Consider the following 23,074-nt stretch of genomic DNA (forward strand, 5'->3'; position numbering starts at 1 on the left):
GTTTGGTTATAGTGTTTTCTTATTAGTTTGAAGAAAATTACAAAATTTACCTAGCAATTTTAATATATTACATCTTAAAATTTTTTATGAAATCCATCCAATAGTCTATACAATCAAATTTTAGTATGAAAATAGAACTTATATGCTTTTAAGCAATTGCTGCTTTTATCGCTATAACATTATTGCTCTATATATAAATGATGAAATATTTTGGTAATTACTACTAGTTAGTTATTTGTGAACTATTTTAACATAAGATTTTTTATTAAATTCCATCAGTTTTTTCTTTTCAACACAAACTTATCAGAACTTAATGCAAATACACTCTATCTAACAATAAAAATATTTTCTCTAATTTGATTCTTTTTGCATTTTCATCAACTGATTTAGTATTAGACTACCCTTTAAGTATACACATACAAGTTAGTTCTTCAACTTTCATACTATATTGATGATATCTTTTGTACTTCTTTGCTTCATTATCTGGATGCTTTATACCTTTTTCATTTTGCAATGATTAATTAAAATTACAATACCTTTTAAAAAATTAGGATGTACATCGATCCCTTCTAAACACCATAAGTGCATTTAAATGTTTTAACATCCATTGCAAATATAATAGTAATGCATTCATTCGCAAATATAGAAGAATCAATTTTTATAGAAACTCAAATAAAAGCAGAAATTTCTATTACAAATGAAACAAACCTTTCTATATCAATGGTTTTCAATTAGTTTGATTGTTTGAAATAGATATAGATATTTTAAATCACTTTTCACAAATTCCTTGTAGGAATATCATCAACCTAACTATGTCAAGTTTTTGACTGTATTTTAAATACACAAATTATGCTTTCAAACCACAAACCTTGGACTTTTTCGTTAAGTTGTAATTGTGACCATGAAATATTTGCTTTGGATCTCTTTATTCTTTTTATTTGTTCATACCAGTCTTGCAACCAATTAATTTTACATGTACAAGTTTGAAATGAATGATATAGTGAATATACTCAAAAAATTATAATGAAAAAAAATGTAACACATAATGCTTTTTTATGCTATACATCTATTAAAGTGGTTTGTCTATATATTATCGATGCAAATATATAGAGAAACTTAATACCTGGAATATAAACAATGTATGGTACAATTAAAGAAGTGAAAATCATTCAAGATCAATTACTTTACATTAAAACTTAGATCCTTTCCAATAATAGAGATTTACTATAAATTGGTTTTTTAGGGAACAAGAGTATATGTCTTGGTATATGACAACTATTTAAGATAGTTCTACCACATGTTATGGCCATTTAAGTGATACTATATTTTGAATGCATCGATGACAGATACATCTGTTAACTTCAAAATTGACAATTATCCATTTATATGTGCTACAAATGTTGATACTCTAATTGAACCATATAATGAACCAATGCCATCAACATTGTCACATCCATTTGAATTCCCAAATGATACGTTCCTCGATCAACACGTTTCGAGACACGTAGCACGTTTGCCCAAGGATCTAGCGAGGATGTCCAACGCTTGGAATTGCGGGATCTAGAACCAAACGGACGACACGATTTGATTCAAGACGGTAGACGACACTCCGATGAAGGTGAATACTCCAGGGGAATAGGTCGGTAGAACAATCTAGGACAGGACGCAAGACTGCTCAAAACCCTTGCCAAAGCAAGTAAAGGGGTCGAATCTCTCTCTCAAGAAGAATCGAAAATATGCAAAACTTTATTGATAAAACGTCTACCCTAAAACCTTACAAAGCAAGCCTATTTATAGGCTAAAGTGACTGAAACCCTAAAGGGACTAGGAAAGGGAAAAGTCGGCCCATGGTCTTGGGACAAGATGGGCCGGCCCATGCTCTTACTTAAACACTAATCAATTGCTAAATAACTACTAAGGCCTAAGGCCCTTTTCGGCCAACTCATTTGGAGGCCCACTTGACTCTTCATGGGCTTGGGTCATGGTGTAGATAACTCGATTAAAATCCTTCAAGCCTTCAATATCTCTATGGACTCCATGTTGGTTTTGGACAATTCGAACAAGGGCTTGGAGGGATTCTTTGAAGAGCTTGGCTCGTGCACGTGTGACTGGGCCCAATGGAACTCGGACTGGGTCATTACTTGGGCTAAGGTCCGTGCACACATCAGTCCCCTCCACTTGAGCAGGATTTGTCCTCAAATCTGGATGGAAATGAATGACATGAACAAGGGTTGGTATCATGGCTCCAGTGGCTCCTCTTGTTTGTATCATTCCCCCCCTCTTGAAAGCAATTTGCCCACAAATTGAAGCACGAATGGTGACAAGACGAGTTACATGCCTTCGACTCAATCTTGTTATGATGGCTACAGATGGCATCCAATGCAAAGCCCATGGGCTAAGTTGGAACATAACCCTTGTCGAACCTTGAATCTCACAAACCATCTTCAATGTATGCTCAACTTGATCGTTTGTGGTCATGAGGTAAGGGTCCTCAAAGTGGTATGAAGTGTATCCCATGAAATCGAACTCCGGCTCGAACACACTTGCAAGGCACCAAGGCGGATTTGGTGATGTTGGAGCTTCATGTGGACTAAGAGCAAGACGAAAATAATAATGGTCATTGAGGTACTTGTTCTTTAAACGAACCCTTGGTACACAACGATCCCCAAAATGTGGAGTGTTCCCTTCAAGACGAGCTCGAATCAACTCCCCTTTGGTGTGGACTGATTTGAGTTGATATTGTTCCATGAATGGATACCAACGGGGTTTAACTCTTGGAGTGCCAATTTCATGGAGGCTTGCAAAGTCTACAATTGATTTTGGAATGGAACACACCAAGATCAACTCAACTTGCCTTTGCTTGATCTGTATAAAAGTAGAAACACTAAACAAGGCGAAGGTAAGTTCGTTAGGAAAATAATAGGCCTTCACCGGGTTGCTCAAGATCAGCCCACTTTCTCTCCTTTCTTCCTTTTTACCACCCATCTCATTAGATTTTTCCATCTCTTTTTCTAGTTCAACAGCTGACCCTTTCATCTCATTATTTTCAACTCCCTCGGGTTTTACCTTTTCAGGCACAATTCCCTCATCTAGCTTTTTCTCCATTCTATAACGCTCAATCTCACTTTTCATGCATGCTAGATCAATACAAAGTTGGTCATAAGTAAGTGATACAAGTGCAAGACGACGACTATTAAATAAGAAGGAATACTTATTAGTATGTCTGTCATATTTAATTTCTCGCCTCGACATCCATGCTTTGCCCAACAACACATGTGTCACTTGAATTGGGACTACATCACACAACACCTCATCCACATATTTGCCGATTTGAATAGGTACAAGTGTGTACTTAGTAACCCAAACATTACCATGAGTGCTCGTCAACTTGTATGGTTGAAGATGATCAATGGTTGGAAGATTTAATTTCTCAACCATGATAGCACTTGCAAGGTTGACTTCACAACTCCCATCAATGGCCAAGCTACAGATTTTATCTTTGACACCACAATGAGTATAAAACCAACCAAGCAACTGAGATTTGACGATGTCCAATTGCTCATCTACACCACGTAATGCCACTTCTTTGACTCCCTTAGGATCAGGAAGCCAATGTGGTGAGCTAACTTTTATGCGTCTTGTACTCGCCATGAATGTATGAGGGAACCTGCAAAAGTTAGTAACAAAACCGAAGATATTGTTTTTCACGCTCCCTTACGTGTTTTCTCTCGACACTCGTGTATCACTCACAATTACTCACTCTAATGGATACCTTTACCTGTTGGGTTAGGTAGTTGAGAAAGGCCGCTCAAGTCCAATAAATGTCACCAACTTCTTCCTCAAGAGTAATCACGGAGATGTAGGAGAAAGTGTAGGGAAGTGTTCCTAAAAACTAGGAGAAAATATAGGAGAAAGTGTAGGAGAGTGTTCCTAAAATCTAGGAAGAGAATATAGGAGAGTTTCCTAAAGTGGATGAGAGAATATAGGAGAGTTTCCTAAAGTGGATGAGAGAATATAGGAAAGGTCCTAAAAATAGATGAGAGAATTTTAGGTGAGTTTCCTAAAAATGGATGAGAGAATTTAGGAAAGTTTCCCCAAAAAAATGGATGAGAGAGTTTAGGAAAATTTCCTAAAAATGGATGAGAGAATTTAGGAAAGTTTCCAAAAAAATGGATGAGAGAATTTAGGAAAGTTTCCTAAAAATAGATGAGAGACTTTAAGAAAGTTTCCAAAAAAAATGGATGAGAGAGTTTAGGAAAGTTTCCTAAAAAATGGATGAGAGAATTTAGGAAAGTTTCCAAAAAAAAATGGATGAGAGAGTTTGGGAAAGTTTCCTAAAAAGGTAGGAGAGAGAGTGTCCAAGTGAGTACAAAGAAACCCTAGCCGCAAGTAGAAAACCCTAGCCGCAAGGATAACCCTAGCAAGATAAGGAAACCCTAGCAGCCGTCACGTTATTGTTCTTGCTGCCCAAGCGACAACCAACTAACGAGACAGATTTGGGAGCAACGTTGAAACACCAACAACCAGAATTTTTTATGCAACAAACGACTCAAACGCAAGAAACAAGTTGTGGACAGAAATTATCAACAAACTAGACACAACACAAAGGAGATAACACACCAACAGATTTGAACAGTTGTGTGAACAGTCGGATGAACAGTGTCGTATGAACAGTGACATTTTTTTTTTAAAACCAAGGCAGCGGAAAATAAGGAAAACTAGACAAACTACGGATATAACGGAAGATACCTCCACCAAAGCTCTGAAGCCAACTGATACGTTCCTCGATCAACACGTTTCGAGACACGTAGCACGTTTGCCCAAGGATCTAGCGAGGATGTCCAACGCTTGGAATTGCGGGATCTAGAACCAAACGGACGACACGATTTGATTCAAGACGGTAGACGACACTCCGATGAAGGTGAATACTCCAGGGGAATAGGTCGGTAGAACAATCTAGGATAGGACGCAAGACTGCTCAAAACCCTTGCCAAAGCAAGTAAAGGGGGAATCTCTCTCTCAAGAAGAATCGAAAATATGCAAAACTTTATTGATAAAACGTCTACCCTAAAACCTTACAAAGCAAGCCTATTTATAGGCTAAAGTGACTGAAACCCTAAAGGGACTAGGAAAGGGAAAAGTCGGCCCATGGTCTTGGGACAAGATGGGCCGGCCCATGCTCTTACTTAAACACTAATCAATTGCTAAATAACTACTAAGGCCTAAGGCCCTATTCGGCCAACTCATTTGGAGGCCCACTTGACTCTTCATGGGCTTGGGTCATGGTGTAGATAACTCGATTAAAATCCTTCAAGCCTTCAATATCTCTATGGACTCCATGTTGGTTTTGGACAATTCGAACAAGGGCTTGGAGGGATTCTTTGAAGAGCTTGGCTCGTGCACGTGTGACTGGGCCCAATGGAACTCGAACTGGGTCATTACTTGGGCTAAGGTCCGTGCACACATCAGTCCCCTCCACTTGAGCAGGATTTGTCCTCAAATCTGGATGGAAATGAATGACATGAACAAGGGTTGGTATCATGGCTCCAGTGGCTCCTCTTGTTTGTATCACCAAATCTTGTTAATCAGCAAAAATATGCATATATAGAGAATGCGCACTATAAATCTAACCATTATACTATTCATCTTTCCATTAATGATCTTTGTAATTCATTATTATATAATCTAAACATAGCGATTGTTTTCTTCTCTTTGTACCTAACAAAAATGCCAAAGCAATAGTCATTCATACTTTTCTCCAAATATTGCAAGGTCAACATATTACAAGAGACCTTGTGATTGTGAATAAAGAGTAAGTTACTTTTAATAACTCTTAAGATTTCAATTTAATTATACAGTTCCTACTACCTAATTGTTAATTCATTTATGTTGAAGGAAAAATTTTATGCTTTTGAGAATGTGGAATGAATTTGAAAAAGACGACGCCACAAAAGTAGCTAACAACATTGCCTCTACTCCAACAATCACAGTTATGATAGTTAAAGTAACTACTTTCAATTACAAGTATAGATTCTGCATCAGCAACTATTATTATACTTATTTTTTCTGAAACATTCTAATGTTTAACTACTCTATCTTCTTTATAACTCTTTCTTTAACGTCGTGGTTCTTATCTTGCTTTTTCTACAACCCACCACTACCTGAAGAAATGTAATTGAATGAATGGTGAATATAATTATTTTATACATATTCATGTCAGTGCAATTTCAATAGACAATGTTTCTTATACACCGAACAAACAACTAATCAATTCTAAGCACAGACTACTACAATCAAGTTTTAAACTATTTTAAACCTTTGTCTTGGTTTACTACTCATAAGTAAGATGTGAAAGAATCGTTAGAATCTAAGACTTACAAAGATGCATCTATTGTTCTGCCTCACCTAGAAGAGGAGGACATCAAAGAAATTCATACTATATTGGCTTCCTTTGATAGCGTGAATTTATCAATATTTGTGTAGATTTGTCAGCGTCAAGACTCTTTTTTTAACATTACTTTTAGTACATTGATATACTTCATATTATGCATATTCAAAACTAGAAAAAAATTGCTTAGGTGTCAGCAACTTCCAGTTTCATCCCTGCAATGAATCTACTAGAGTTTAATTGAAGTATAAATGTTATAACTTATTTACATCTATCAATTTCATTAGTAAGCTACTAAACATATATTTTAGGTGCCACAGGAAAATCAAATTGACTGATCTAAGTGGAAAAATAAATTGCATGATATATTCATTTAATACCAAAAATTTAATCCATTATACTATTGTTCAGCTTCAAGATGCATATGAAAATGTTAGTTTATATCAAAAAAAACTATTTCATTACAAGGCATTACAAAAATGCATATCTGATAGTACACTTTGTGTGAATATGAAGTGAATAACATTGATGATTTAGCTAACTTTACATCTTGATTAACAATATAGAGAGTGCTTTTGGAAAGGGAACTTGCAGAGCTTATTAATAAACACCGAACTGCTTGCTTTATTTGCTCTTATGACATGAAGTATCAAGGATAATTCCAAAAGAGGTACACCATAGTGAAAGCATATACTGTTTACAAGTTGCAACAAGTGCCACCACATTTTGTCTATGAGGAACTGCCATAAATTAACTCTCAACTCTTGACACTTGCACCAAGTGAATGCAAGAAAAAACAAAAGAAAACATGTTCAATCCAGCTACTGAATTAGTTCTTGAAGAAAATGCTATAGGAGTGACTGTAGCAGGTGCAACTTCATCCTTTGAAAGCCTTGTAAAAAGGACCTCTTACTTTCATTGAAGAAGATATAATTCAACCAATATAGCCTACTGTCATAACTTTAATAGTGCATGAAAAAAAATAATTCTAGACAACAACTTGATGCATCTAGCAGAAAATGATTCTTCCAACAAAAACATAGAATGTCCTTCATCCAAGAAAAAGAAAAGAATCTTGAAATCTAAGTGAGCTCTTCCTACACTCCAAAATCCACTTTTGTGAAGTTGCTATATTCCTATACTGCCTAAACTCTTATTTTTGTACTCATATTATCATTCATTATGTTTAATTATGAATCTAATGGATATTAATGTCTTTTAGATGTCAAAAAAAAAAAATAAGAAACTACAAAAAGGCAACAGAGATTTATCTAAATCTGTATCATTATAAGGAAATCTGAGCAACTATCCAATGAAACATTACTATCAATATTGCTACAGTACCCATATTAGTAGATATAAAATCCATGGTTTTGTAATTTGTTACTTAATCTTGTAACCATTTATGATCGATATTATCTGATCAATAAAATCATTCTTCCAATACAAATGACACAAACTACTTAAATGTTTCTTATCATATTAATCCTAAAATGACCTGCACATCCATATTCTATCAAAAAAATGTAAATTAAGCTTAGAAGCTAGAAAGATATAGTTCCATAGTTTCATTAACATAGAATAGTCATGGTTGCATATAGTTCTATAATTCCATTGACACAAAATAATCAGTCTAATCACTTCATGGTTCGTAGATATTATTGTAGATTTACTGACAAGAAGTGATTGTTTGGTGAAAAAATATTATGTATATTAATTCCATTAGATTTACTGACATATTCATTCGGTTAACCTTTACATTTTCAACTTTTCATCATATCTTCATGGTCTGAAATGATTTTTCATTGATTTTACTCACTCGTTCAATTATTAACTCTAAAGTTTTCCTCATATAAATAGCCTTAGTCATTATGTTTCAATGCACACATACACACATGCCCATACATACTTATGCATTCAAACTCTATAAAAATAAAAGAAATAGGTATACTCTCAATCTTGGACTAAGATATAATATTACCTTTTGTGACAGCCCCACCTCACCCTAAGGCAAACCGAAGGGTTCGGCGAACCGCCTGCCCAACTCTCGCCAGGACTACTAAGACAGTTATACACAACTCAAAACGTTACGAAATACATTAGCGCGCTTAAACAAAGCAAAAATATGAAACGAAAAAATGAAAATCAAAACGGAAAGTGAATAGTGCCTGCCACATCACAATCCGGCCGGCTTCTCGGCCGGATTGGAGGCAGTGGCCAACTCCAACCGGATCCAAAAATCCAAGACATTCCTGGCCGGATTGCTGGCCGGATTACACTGCAGGATTTTCCGCCAAAATTGTTTTCTTTCGTCGTTCAAAATCTGAACATGTCTGAAACCCATACAAGAGCACTAAACTTTATATATCCCTAGAAAAGAACATTTCCAAACATCGTTATATACATATGGTTGCAAATTTACAACTCAGAAGGAAAATGTTGGATCAGGATACATTCAAGGTTTTCCAACCATCGAGGAGCTTTACAAAAGAATATATTAAACTAGCTCAACTCGTGCTTCAAAATCACAGTTCCAAAAAAAAGTGGTTCCCTGTAAGGAAAACAAGAATAACGGAACGGGGTGAGCCAGAAGCTCAATGAGGTACCAAAAGTATAACGGTAGAAATCATGAGAAAACACTTTTAGGGCACATATACACATCAAGTAAGAGAAATGAATGAAAACCACAATTTAAAGGTAACAGGTAGCCCTCAGGAGCCAAATCCCCGTTGCAATACTTGATCCGGCTTCGTTGACCCTCCATCAACGTTTAATGACACACTCATATCCGTAGACCCCTTTTACGCCAAAATCCCGTTCACCAAACATACCCCTTATCGGGCCCGAACGCCGAACAGGAACAGGAATGGTAATACTCGAGTATACCGAAATCAAGAGTCTCAATACCCAAAAATTCCCCAGGAACAGGCACCCATGCATTTGTCAATTACCTCGACCAAGCCCTTGCTGACTCGATTTAATTAACTCCCCACGAGGTTGAGCTCAAGTTAACAGAAAGATCGTTGGACACACTTCCAAACGATCTCATAACAAGCGCAAGTAACAAGTTCAAGTTCATAACAAGTACAAGTAATAGATTCCAGTTCATTCAGTACAGGTAAGAGAACGAGTGTGATAAAGTACACTCTCATCTCATTCACAATAACAGAGTTCATAGTTATCCATGTCACACATTTCAAGTATAGATGAACCAAATAAACAACAATTCAGAGGAGTGGTACACTCACCAGTTAAAGCAGAGTTTCAACTAAGGTAGGGCTCTAATCACCAAGAAACCCTAGAATTGCCAAGGTAAACAATTATGGTTCCTATAGCCACAATTCCAGTAAATAAAATGCACAAATAAGGCTCGACTACAAGTCATAGATCTCGCCAACTAATTACTCATGCAAGTGTGCAAAACATGATTTCGGGAACAAAAAGGTAATATGAAAACCTAGGGTTTGAACAACCCTAAAAGCCTATCTTATTTATATCCCAAATCAAACCAAACTCGAAGGAATCCAATATTCCCAAAATTTGGACAGCATATCCCCTACATTTCCTTACTTTTCCATCCTGCAAGCAACACCAATTCATCTCAAATCAACCACATACACATTATAGACTATAGAATACACCTTTCGGCACAATAAGCACAACTGAAACTACACTTATCGGATTGAAACGAATATTATGGAGTTTCGAAACCAAAAAATAAACCTACATTTATTATGAAGACCTCCAAAGCCAAATCATACATTTTAATCATCAAAAATGGAAATCTCCACGAAAACAGAAATCTGTCCGCGAAACAGGGTTCATGGGCAGTCAAGGGTATTTCAGTCATTTCATAGGATACAGTGCTCCGATTGAACTGAAATTTTTCAGGAAGCTAGTTAACATCATTTACTACAACTTTCATGTTTCAACCTAAGCCTGGTTCGGCCTCTAACATGCACTAATAGTGCCGGCCAGAACAGGGCAGATTGGAACTCTAAAACTGAAATTTTCCGCACAAGCTGAAATTTTCTGCAAATAACCGTAATTAACGCACAAGGGATCCATTTAATACAATTTAGAGCCAGTAATCCAAGGCCAACCATAATCATCATATGAAAACAGAAAATTCCCAAAAAAATCAGACATTTAGCTAACTCCACTTTAATCCATGAAATCTACCACAAAGTAGCATCTATAACAACTATAAGCCACTACTTATCAATGAATTGAAGTAAAGAGGAAGTTGTAGACACCAAATTTTTAGGGCATTTTTGTTTACTATTATTGTTATTTTTTATTTTTATTTTTATTTATTTACTTTTAGTCTTTTATTTTTATCTTTATTTTTTTTAAGTCATTTTATCATAGAATTATCAAAAAGAAAAATCATTCAAAAATATGCTTTATTTCTTTTAGATTTGAGTTTACTGTTATTTACTCAAAAAAGAAAAAAAAAGGAAAGGAAGAAAAGAAAAATCTTAGCTTTGTTGTCTTTTATTCCTAGTTTTGTTCATTGTATCCGATTTTATTTAAATTGTTGTTTTTCTTTACTTAATATTATTTTTCATTTCTATTAAATTATTATGTAAAAAAAAAAGGCCGCACATGCAGCAGCATGAAAAAATAATATCATTTGCACGGGAGATTATTCTGGTTTTTCTTGGCTCCCAATGGATCGGATGGCTGAGGTTTTTGGTAGAAACCAACCCTTCATCCTCACCTTTGAGGTGAGGGTTTTGGGGTTATGGTTTCCTATAAAGGGAATAGAGGCAGGAAAGAAAGGGGGGCTGAGAAAAGGAGAGGCTAGTAACGGCTGGGAGGTTGAGGGAATAGAGTAAACAGCGGCTAGCTTTTGATAGAGAAAGAAACCAGAGAGAGGGGAGGCGGCTGATTAAGAAAAGGGAAGAGGAAAACCAGGGAGCGACCGAGAGAGAGTTGAGAAAAGAAAAGAGTGGAGCGAGAGGGAGTGTTCTGTGACGGCGGAGAGAGGTTTGAGAAGGGAGAACGAGAGGGAGTGTATGTGTGACGGAAGAAAGAAAAACCAGCAAGGGAAGGAGAGCTAGAGGGAGAGTTGATCCGAAAATAGAAGGGATGATGGCCATAGAAAAGGATCTGGTCGACAGCTAAGAGAGAGAGCTTATTGACGACTGAGTAAGAAAAGCTAGGGAAGAAAAGAACGAGGAGAAGGACAGGGGGTAGTTGGGACTGCTGATCTTCACGTCTGTCACCATTTTAGCCCTCCGTCAGCGCCGGCAGATCATCACCGAGGTATATCAGTCTAGAACTCATGCCAAGTTTTGGATTTTTTTTTCTGTTGTTCCTGTTTTGGTTTATGATTGAGGAACACATGGGGTTTTGACCTGGGATTGTTAGGGACAGTAGTTTGGGCTCCTCGGTGATGGTTATAACGAATTTAAGATGTTTTTGTGTGGTGTTGATGGCTTATGTTATGATAAATAAGCCCAGCAAAGCGAAGATCTTTTCTCCCTGTTATTTAGATTTGCATGACCTGTCATGTTTGCTATCATGTGTGAATTCAAGAGTATAGCCAAGGGTCAAGAGAGATAGTTTATTTATGCTATTCCCTTACGTCTTCGTGCATTTCATATGCCAAAGATGATCCCTTTTCGAAGTTTACCGGTCTACTTTTGTATCGCCTTGTTTGATGATCTTGTTTCCTGGGATCAGATTATCTTGGGTTGAAGTTTGTATATAAGAATCCGCTGCTGCAACAAGCTCGAGGTTCTCGGTTTATTGCAGCAGCATGGACAGTTTTGTCTCTCATTGGTTGCTGGAATTTGTTTTAGTTGTTTGGAGTGTTTGGATTGCTGGTTATTTGATGGAGTACCATGTGCATGCTTGCCGTAGATCCCTTTCTTTACATCTTTCCTGCATTTTCATATTTGGTCGTACTTTGAATATGTCTGGAAATCGAAGAATAATTTCTGCTGCAACACGCTTGTAGTTTTCGACTCGTTGCCGTCATCTTTGTCACGGGAAATGTCGATCTTTTGGGTTGTTGTAACGAAAATTTAATGCTCATTGACAGTAGCTCTAGGTGTAATTCCATTATGAATGTGCACAGCCTATCCCTTTCCTTTCACTTCAAAGTTCAATATGCGGGTGCGAGTATGCTTGTTTGTGTTAGAATATTGTTCCTTGATCGGAATTTCGAAAAGAATCAGAAGTTTTGAAGCTCCCTTATTCGTTCCACGTTTTCTGTACATTCTTGGGCATTGTACTTAAAGTTTGTGATTTGAATCTTTTAATGGGGAACTCATGTATAAAGTCTATCAATTTTTTTTTTTTTAAAAAAAACCCCCACAGGTCTTGTGTTTCATTCTTTCGCTTGTTTCATGCTTTGGTTTTGGGTTGGAGTAGTTCAGAATTTTTTTTTATATCATTTAGTTGAGTTGTTTTCCTTTTTACCTCTCCTTAGTTCCATGCTCCTATGGTTGATAGTTGTGCGAATAAACTAGAATTTGTTTGAGTTGGGGCGCATGAATGTAGCTAGGCTGGGAAAAGCAGGAACGGCATTAGAATGGTTACCGAAAGCATGCAAGCTTTATTGCCGAAAGCTCCCCCATAACTTTGCATGAAAAAGCTGCATTTCGTTTCACATGTTTTGCCAATTTTCCTTTGCCCAGTAGCGGCCCAAAAGCTGGTTTTCCTTACCTTGTTTGTGTGATCACCATGGGTTTTGTTTATAACTTTGGCCATTTTTCTGGGTTGCTACAAGCTATGAACTTGCAGCAGAAATAGCAGAAGTAAAGAAAGCTTGGCATTCATTTCCATGCATGCAAAATTTCAGAAAAGTTGCATTCTAACCATTCAAGTTCCCTTTTGTTCTACTGTGGCCCAACTAATCACATAAATTAATCAATTTCGTCCATTTCAAGTTTTAACTTTCTTAGTATGTTTTAATATGATGGTTGGGATAGATTATTCATAAGTTTAGAATGAATTTGTAGGTTTAATAACTTTTTATAGACTTATAGCTTTGATTTGAATTTTTAGTGGAATGTTTGAATTTTTGTCGTTTAATTGTAAAAATGGGGTTTTTATTCATTTCTTATGAATTTTATCATTCGATTGGTAGGTTTCACCTTAGGTCCCTAATTTTAATTTATTTCCTTTTAGACCCTTAATTCTTGTAATGATAATAAATAGACCCCTCAAAATTCTTTAATTTTTGCAATCACAATTTCTTGAACGTGATACTTTGAGTGATTCAATTTCCTGTTTATTACCATTTCATGTGATTATTTGTTAATTAAAGTGATGCCTTGACCTTTTCTTTGTTTTGGAGGGTAAATAAGTTATTTCACTCCATTAGGGCCCCAACTCAAGGGAGGTACACTCTATCCCTTATTTTTACTTTATTTGACCCTATGTGTACTTATGTGATTTATGTGTTTAATTGCATGCCTTTTGAATGTTTTCATTTTATTTATTTATTCGCTTTAGTCGTCTTAATTTCGTATATTTATTTTAGCTTCATTTTGGTTATTTAAAAGGCATTTAAATGCCAAGTTGTAATAGTTAGCTTTATTAGATTGTAGTTAGCTTTATTATATTTATTATATTTTATTTATTTTCATTTCCCCTCTTAGATTGTAGTAGGCTTCCCCCGAATGTAATAGTTAGGGCTTTATTTGTTTTACTTGCCTTATGTGTGTTTTGCATGTCTATGTGCTATGTGTTACTGCTTTGTCGAGGGTGAAACTTTATTTTGAATTTCTCCAGCCTGTTCCCTGGTCAAAGACTTGGTTGGATGCGGCTTTCTTAGGGTCTTGCATCTAGATATCATGCTCGTGTGTTATGTGCTATATGTGATTTATGTGTTTATATGCTTTTATTAGGTCTTACATGATTTATTTGGTTGTAATAAATGCATGTCATCACCACACTAGTCCAACGCTAGTTGTGGCTGCCGTTCCCGAATCCGCACTAGTCCAATGCTAGTTGTGGCTCTTTGTTCGATTTCTCATTAGTCCAACGCTAGTGAGAAAGTAGAAATATGGGCTAATCCAACGCTAAACCCTTAAGAGCCCCTTCGCGCGATAGATCATGATTGTGTGATAAAATCACTTCATCTCATGCATATTTTACTTTCTAGGGTCTTTTATCATTTCGTATGATATACCCCTTATACATATAGCCCTTATCCCTAATTTCCCTATATATATCCCCCTATGTATGATACATAACATTAGAATTGTATTTCATTCTAGAAATAGGATTAGGGTAGTGCATTTGCTTGATTAGATTAGGGAAAGCCCCTTGGATATGGGATATGGACGAGTTTGGCTTTTCTAGCCTTAGCACGCTCGTATTCCCTCTATTAAAAGGGAAAATTGAGTCACGAACATTAGTCCCCCGTACCCGACATGATGCACTCCTTTAAGACATGTATATTTCTATAATTATTTTATCCTTTTCCTTTTCTTGGAGTCTCATATTTTGCATTATTCGTGACTTCTCTAAAGAGTCACTATTGGGCGTCACAATTAATGTGATTGGCACCATTCAAGTTTTGAAGAGAAATTTTGCCCCCCTCCGATACCCTCTTAGGTTTAGCGTTTGCATTCATGTAGATACATCTAAATGCGATAAATCTTAAGGGTAAATTAGGAAAATATTTGACTAAATCACGCAACTAGCCTTGGCTAGGTCGAAAGGGTGCCTCGAATTTTTATCCTTGCCTTCCCTTTCTTCAAATGTGACTCCCGAACCTTTTTCTTTGATTTGCGTAGATTTGGAGTCGTTTAAAAAGGATTTTTTCTATTTTTTCTTTAAAAATTCATTTTTAGGTGACTTGGTACACCTTAACTCATTACCAAGTGGCGACTCCGATTTTTATTTCCAAAACCCTTTCTAAACTATAATTTGGGCCCAAATGGTCGCATTACAAACCCCATTTAGGCCCTTTTCCTTTATTCATTTTCTAAAAACAAAACTCATTTTTCCAAAAAATCAATAATTCATTTTTTAAACCATTTATACAAAAAATGGGGCGCGACAGAAGTTTGTAAGCAAAGTACCTTGATACCTCAAGAAAGATGATAATTTAGGGGTTTCTCCTCCAAATCAACTCCACCAAGACCTTGAAACTCCCTTAGCAAATCACTTTAGTGGACAAATTCGAGATTCAATCGGTTGGATTTCAAGTTATAAGCAAGAAATGGAAGATGAAAGTTGAAGCTCTCTTTCTTTTTTCTGCCTAAGTGGTTCGGCCAAGAGGATGAAAATTGGAGATGATTTTGGGTCAAAATTGTTCTTTTAGTAAAGGTAAGAAAGTTAGGCAAGTCAACCATCCAATCGGGTCGCGACACATGGCACTTTTAATGGTTCAAACTTATCCTCTTGTCTCTCCAAGATTAAACCATCTAAGTAACCTCTAATTATCTCTTAACACCTAGTAAATTAATCCCGGTATACAAAACGTAACTTAATTGGTCGAATTTATCACACTTAACGCTACTAGCGGGTCCCACGTCCAATATACACTTCTAATATCTCATGAACTAACTTATACAAGAAAAATAATTTAAAAACTATATTTACTTATAAAAATATCTCTAAAGTTAACATAATAACAAAAATATAGAAAACGGGTGCAAAGAAAGAAAATAAGGCCTAGAAATTCAGAAAATTTTCGGGTTCTCATACTTTCTCCCCCTTAAAAGAATTTCGTCCTCGAAATTTCTTATCATCGCCTTCTCCGGGATACAAAACTTTTATTACTTCCTTCTCACAATCAAATTGAGCACTGTACCTAGCTAACCAATCAGTATCCCTTCACTAGCCAAACTCATTGAATTCTTTCGTATAGTTTTTTCTTCCTTCTCAAATTGAAATTCTTATACACCATTCTAGTGGTCAAACGGTGGAATACCAGAATCTTACTTTCCATGTCCTCAAACGGGTCAGAGACTTGATGATACTCTAGGGAATACACCCGAGCCGACACCTTCGGTCCATTTTTCTCCCCCTTCGATTGGTCAGGGTTGGTCGTGGTTGGCTGTCGGTTCCTACTCCCTTCTCGAGATCGGCCTGGGCAATTAGTGATTTGATGATCTGCACTCCCGTAACGCAGACATTTCCTTCCTTTCTTCCAGTAGACATCCTCCGTGTGATTCAGCTTCCCACAATACTCACAGGGACCACGGGAAGCGGAGACTGAGCCTCTCTATGATGCACTACTTGATATCCCCGGTAGTTGTACTCCCCCGTTTCCCTTTCCAATCTTAGGAGGCGTACTTTCATCCCCTTGCTCCGAACTACTTCCAGGAAATCCCCTTTTCTTGGCTTGGAAGTTCTTAACTTGTAACATCCCATTTTCAACTCGTTGGGTTTTCTCCACAGTATCACTAAAGGCACTGAGTTGGGCCACAGCCAGGTCCTTCTGTATCTCAACATTTAATCCTTGAACAAAACGCCTTATCCTCTTTTGCTCAGTCACAATTAGTTCGGAGGTGAACTTAGACAACCTAGTGAACTGGCTCTCATATTCGATGATAGTTTGAGTTCCCTGGCGAAACCTAATGAACTCATCTTCTTTCTTTTCCTGAATTAAAGGTGGGAAATATTTCGTGTTGAACTCTCTCATGAAATTTACCCACGTCCTCGGTATTTGTTCTTTTTCTCATTTCAGTCTTATGATATTCCACCAAGAACGGGCTGCTCCCTTTAGTTGGAAGACAGTAAATGTCACCTGTCGCTCCTCAGTATAGTGTAACGCGGCAAAAATATCAATCATCTTTTCTAACCACCTCTCGGCCACGTCAGGGTCGGGTTCTCCAAGAAATTTCGGTGGCGAGAACTTTTGAAATCATTCAAGAGCTTTATCCTCACCCTCTATATGATTACCAGGATTTTCCGGCTGATTAATAGGATTTTGGCCTTGATGTTCCACTACGTGAGCCAAAAGGTTGGTCATACCTTGGATAGCGGCAGCTACCTGAACGTTAGGGTCCATTCCAGGTTCAGGGTTGGGTTCAAGCATTGGTTTCCGATTTCCCCCTTCATTCGAGGGTTGCCTACGTCCACGGCTCCGGCCTCATCCACTACGAGTTCCTTCTATTGGATTAACTAATCTAGACTCGAGGCGCGAATACAATATACAAACTAGTGAGGTTAGTCAGTCAGATATATATATATAATACATCCGAATCAATTCAAAAGCAAATATACATATAACACGACTCTATCAAACAAATCACACAGTAACAGTCAGTTAGATACAAGCAAAGTAAATCTTATGGAAGTAAGGGGGTCATTCAATAGTACACACTATGAACTGGACCAGGAGTACAAAAACAACTAATGAAAAGCTTCCCTCCCAGGGTTCCATCCGTAATCTATAAGAAATCACAATTTATCTCTTAGGCAGGGTTAATCATCCACGCATCATATAAAGTTTCGTAGAATTAGATGTCTAATTCGCCCAAGTCATTTCTAACCTAGGCTTTCATCCCAATTTGTATTCGGGTACAAGAATCCAAAATAAGATAATTCACCACTCGAGCCGGCCAGTCCCAAGAGTAAATCATCTATATTTGTAATTCCTACCTGACATATGTATCTATAGTCTCCAAGTACCAAAATAATGTTTTAAAACCTATAATACACCGTGATTTATAGCTTATACTCAAAAGAGTACTTAGTACCTTGCACTCATTCATATGAGCGAGACCACAACACCACTTGGCCTCAAGCTCACTCTGCGCAGAGACCACACAAAGCAGCTCTGATACCACCTGTGACATCCCCACCTCACCCTAAGGCGAACCGAAGGGTTCGGCGGACCGCCTGCCCAACTCTCGCCAGGACTACTAAGACGGTTATACACAATTCAAAACGTTTCGGAATACATTAGCGGGCTTAAACAAAGCAAAAATATGAAACGAAAAAATGAAAATCGAAACGGAAAGTGAATAGTGCCTGCCACGTCACAATCCGGCCGGCTTCCCGGCCGGATTGGAAGCAGTGGCCAACTCCAACTGGATCCAAAAATCCAAGACAATCCGGCCAAGAACTGGCCGGATTTGCGGCCGGATTACACTGCAGGATTTTCCGCCAAAATAGTTTTCTTTCGTCATTCAAAATCCGAACCTGTCTGAAACCCATACAAGAGCACTAAACTTTATATATCCCTAGAAAAGAACATTTCCAAACATCGTTATATACGTATGGTTGCAAATTTACAACTCAGAAGGAAAATGTTGGATCAGGATACATTCAAGGTTTTTCCAAACATCGAGGAACTTTACAAAAGAATATATTAAACTAGCTCAACTCGTGCTTCAAAATCACAGTTCCAAAAAAAAGTGGTTCCCTGTAAGGAAAATAAGGATAACGGAACGGGGTGAGTTAGAAACTCAATGAGGTACCAAAAGTATAACAGTAGAAATCATGAGAAAACACTTTTAGGGCACATATACACATCAAGTAAGAGAAATGAATGAACACCACAATTTAAAGGATACAGGTGGCCCTCAGGAGCCAAATCCCCGTTGCAATACTTGATCTAGCCTCGTTGACACTCCGTCAACGTTTAATGACAAACTCATGTCCGTAGACCCCTCTTACACCAAAATCCCGTTCACCAAACATGCACCTTACTGGGCTCGAACGCCGAACAGGAACAGGAATGGTAATACTCGAGTATACCGGAATCAAGAGTCTCAATACCCAAAGATTCCCCAGGAACAGGCACCCATGCATTTGTCAATTACCTCGACCAAGCTCTTGCTGACTCGACTTAATTAACTCCCCATGAGGTTGAGCTCAAGTTAACAGGAAGATCGTTGGACACACTTCCAAACGATCTCATAACAAGCGCAAGTAACAAGTTTAAGTTCATAACAAGTACAAGCAATAGATTTCAGTTTATTCAGTATAGGCAAGAGAATGAGTGTGATAAAGTACACCCTCGTCTCATTCAGAATAACAGAGTTCATAGTTATCCATGTCACACATTTCAAGTATAGATGAACCAAATAAACAGCAATTTAGGAGAGTGGTACACTCACCAGTTAAAGCAGAGTTGCAACCAAGGTAGGGCTCTAATCACTAAGCAACCCTAGAATAGCCAAGGTAAACAATTATGGTTCCCATAGCCACAATTCCAGTAAATAAAATGCACAAATAAGGCTCGACTATAAGTCGTAGACCTCGCCAACAAATTACTCATGCAAGTGTGCAAAACATGATTTCGGGAACAAAAGGGTAATATGAAAACCTAGGGCTCGAACAACCCCAAAAGCCTATCTTATTTATATCTCAAATCAAACCAAACTCGAAGGAATCCAACATTCCCAAAATTTGGACAGCATATCCCCTACATTTCCTTACTTTTCCATCCTGCAAGCAACACCAATTCATCTCAAATCAACCACATACACATTATAGACTATAGAATACACCTTTCGGCACAATAAGCACAATTGAAGCTACACTTATTGGATTGAAACGAATATTATGGCGTTTCGAAGCCAAAACATAAACCTACATTTATTATGAAACCCTCCAAAGCCAAATCATGCATTTTCATGGTCAAAAAAGGAAATTTCCACGAAAACAGAAATCTGTCCGTGAAACAGGGTTAATGGGCAGTCAAGGGTATTTCGGTCTAGTCATAGGCTACAGTGCTCTGATTGAACTGAAATTTTGTAGGTAGTTAGTTAACATCATTTTCTACAAATTTTATGTTTTAACCTAAGCCTGGTTCGGCCTCTAACATGCACTAATAATGCTGACCAGAACAGGGCAGATTGGAACTCTGAAACTGAAATTTTTAATCAAATAACCGCAATTAACGCACAAGGGATCCATTTAACACAATTTAGAACCATCAATACAAGGCCAACCATAATCATCATATGAAAACAGAAAATCCCCAAAATAATCAGAAATTTAGCTAACTCCACTTTAATCCATGAAATCTTCCGCAAAGTAGCATCTATAACAACTATAAGCCACTACTTATCAATTAATTGAAGTAAAGAGGAAGTTTGTAAGCAAAGTACCTTGACACCTCAATAAAGATGATAACTTAGGGGTTTCTCCTCCAAATCAACTCCACCAAGACCTTGAAACTCCCTTAGCAAGTCACTTTAGTGGACAAATTCGAGATTTAATCGGTTGGATTTCAAGTTATAAGCAAGAAATGGAAGATGAAAGTTGAAGCTCTCTTTCTTTTTTCTCCCTAAGTGGTTCGGCCAAGAGGATGAAAATTGGAGATGATTTTGGATCAAAATTTTTCTTTTAGTAAAGGTAAGAAAGTTAGGCAAATCTACCATCCAATCGGGTCGCAACACATGGCACTCTTAATGGTTCAAGCTTATCCTCTTGTCTCTCCAAGATTATACCGTCTAAGTAACCTCTAATTATCTCTTAATACTTAGTTAATTAATCTCGGTATACAAAACGTAACCTAATTGGTCGAATTTATCGCACTTAACGCCACTAGCGGGTCCCACGTCCAATATACACTTCTAGTATCTCATGAACTAACTTATACTAGAAAAATAATTTAAAAACTATATTTACTTATAAAAATATCTCTAAAGTTAACGTAATAAAAAAATATAGAAAATGGGTGCAAAGAAAGAAAATAAGGCCTAGAAATTCAAAAAATTTTCGGGTTCTCACACCTTTTATTACTTTCAATGCCCTATAAATGTTTTATCTCATGTTGTATATGAAAAATCTACCTTCCTGCTAACATATTGATTGGCAGTAATAGCAATGAGAATGTTGGATTTACCCGAAATCACTTAGTATTACTCAATCATTTAGGTAATTGAAGCAACCCACATCCTCACCATAAATAATTTGCCAACTAGAAGAAGATATCGCTGATTTCTACTACCAATTCAGAGGTATGTGTGACGCCCCCGCTTCTCCCAAGGGCGAACCCTAGGGTATCGGCGGGACGCCTACCTAACTCGCGCCAGGACTCGAAATTTCAAAACAATAAAAGTTAGACAAACCAAAAGAGTACGATTTACGATATATACAACCCCCAAAAGGTCAATTTACATCCTCAAAAGTACCCAGTCAAACCACTATATTACATTGTGATAACAACCAACAGGAAATAGACCCTAAGGAGGGTCCTCATACAAACCATCAAAACAAAAACAAACATCTTAATTGACCAACTATTACAAACTAAACCTAACTATACTAGTGAATATGCCAAGGAGTTCCCCGCGTCGCCCCCTGCTAAGGAAAACAAAGGAAACGGGGTAACCTAGAAGCTTAGTAAGTAAACGGGGGTAAACACATAAATTACACATTTAGATAAACAACTATTTCACAAAATGTCAAGTCAAGTGCAAAAGTAACAATACAAATGAAGGATACAGGTTGGCTCCAAAGCCAAGTCGTTTGCCATGCGTGACCTCCTGCCGACACTTCGTCGACCACAAATAATGTCCGTAGAACTCCACTTGTACACCCACCTAACACCTTATCACCCTCATTGGCCAGTCACCTCACAAACTTGCTCGAGCGAACGAAATCACAAATTTGAGCTTGAGTCACAAGCTCGGGTCACAAACTTGGTTCACATTCTCGGTGAACCGGATTCACAAACTTGGTGACCTCAAACTAAGTTGGACTGGCTTCGACCAAACCCTGACCGGCTCGAATAGTCCATCTAGGTCGGAAGATCAACCCCAACTTACAAACGTCACCCCGAGCTACAAGCTCAAGGGGTTCAAACCCAAAATAATTCATGTATACACATCTCATAAAGAAACATAGGTACAAACTAGGGTTTAGGTCGAGTGTGATAAAGTACACTCTCGCCTAAGTCCCCCTTTTTTTTCACATCAAAACACATAAGCAGTTTATACACATAAACGGCCTGAATACTTACTCCAAAAGTACGTATAGCAAAAATGCAAGGATCACGTCACGTATACAGCTAGTAGGCCCCCACCGGCACCGTCTAGTCCGTCACCGTCTGAAATAGAAGATTGCATCACAATATATCACAAACGGCCACTAACATGCATAACTCAAGTAAAACGGCAAAATTGGCACATGCAAGTGCGGAAATGGCACACGGAAATGGAGACGGACACGGAAACGGCCAGATTTGCCATCCCAAACCATTTTGATCAAAAGTTAGGCTAGGAATGTCGGATCAAGGTGGGTGAGACAATGTTTTGAAGCTACGAGGAAGGGCTACAACTGTTATTTAGACATCTCAACCCAGATCTGATATAGGTAACCCTAGGGGAAGACCCTCCTAGAACCTCCCAACCTTGTAATTATCAGAGTTGGATCTTTTCTCCCAACAGAAATTGAACTCGATTGTTCTCATGAACTCAAGACCTCTGACACACAAAGGTAATCAGCAACCTTAAGCAAATAAGGATGGATGAAGCGACACCACGATTAGGGAACAAGCTAATCGATAAAGTCTGATTGGAATCCTAAGCCATGAACTCAAGAATTCAAGAGTAAGTTCGATTAAGAACTTGAAGGAAAATTCCTCATGATTTCTGGTTGTAATATTCTGTCTCATCCGCTCATACAATAGGTGCCTTTTTATAGGCTAAAATTAGGGCAAAACCCGGCCCACATAAACCTGGAAGAAATTCGGTCCGCACAAAGAGCTTAAAGAGCCAGCTCTTTAAGGCTTTCCGATAAGGCCTAATAAGT

The sequence above is a fragment of the Coffea eugenioides genome, chromosome 7, assembly GCF_003713205.1.
Source record: "Coffea eugenioides isolate CCC68of chromosome 7, Ceug_1.0, whole genome shotgun sequence".
Classification (NCBI taxonomy): Eukaryota; Viridiplantae; Streptophyta; class Magnoliopsida; order Gentianales; family Rubiaceae; genus Coffea; species Coffea eugenioides.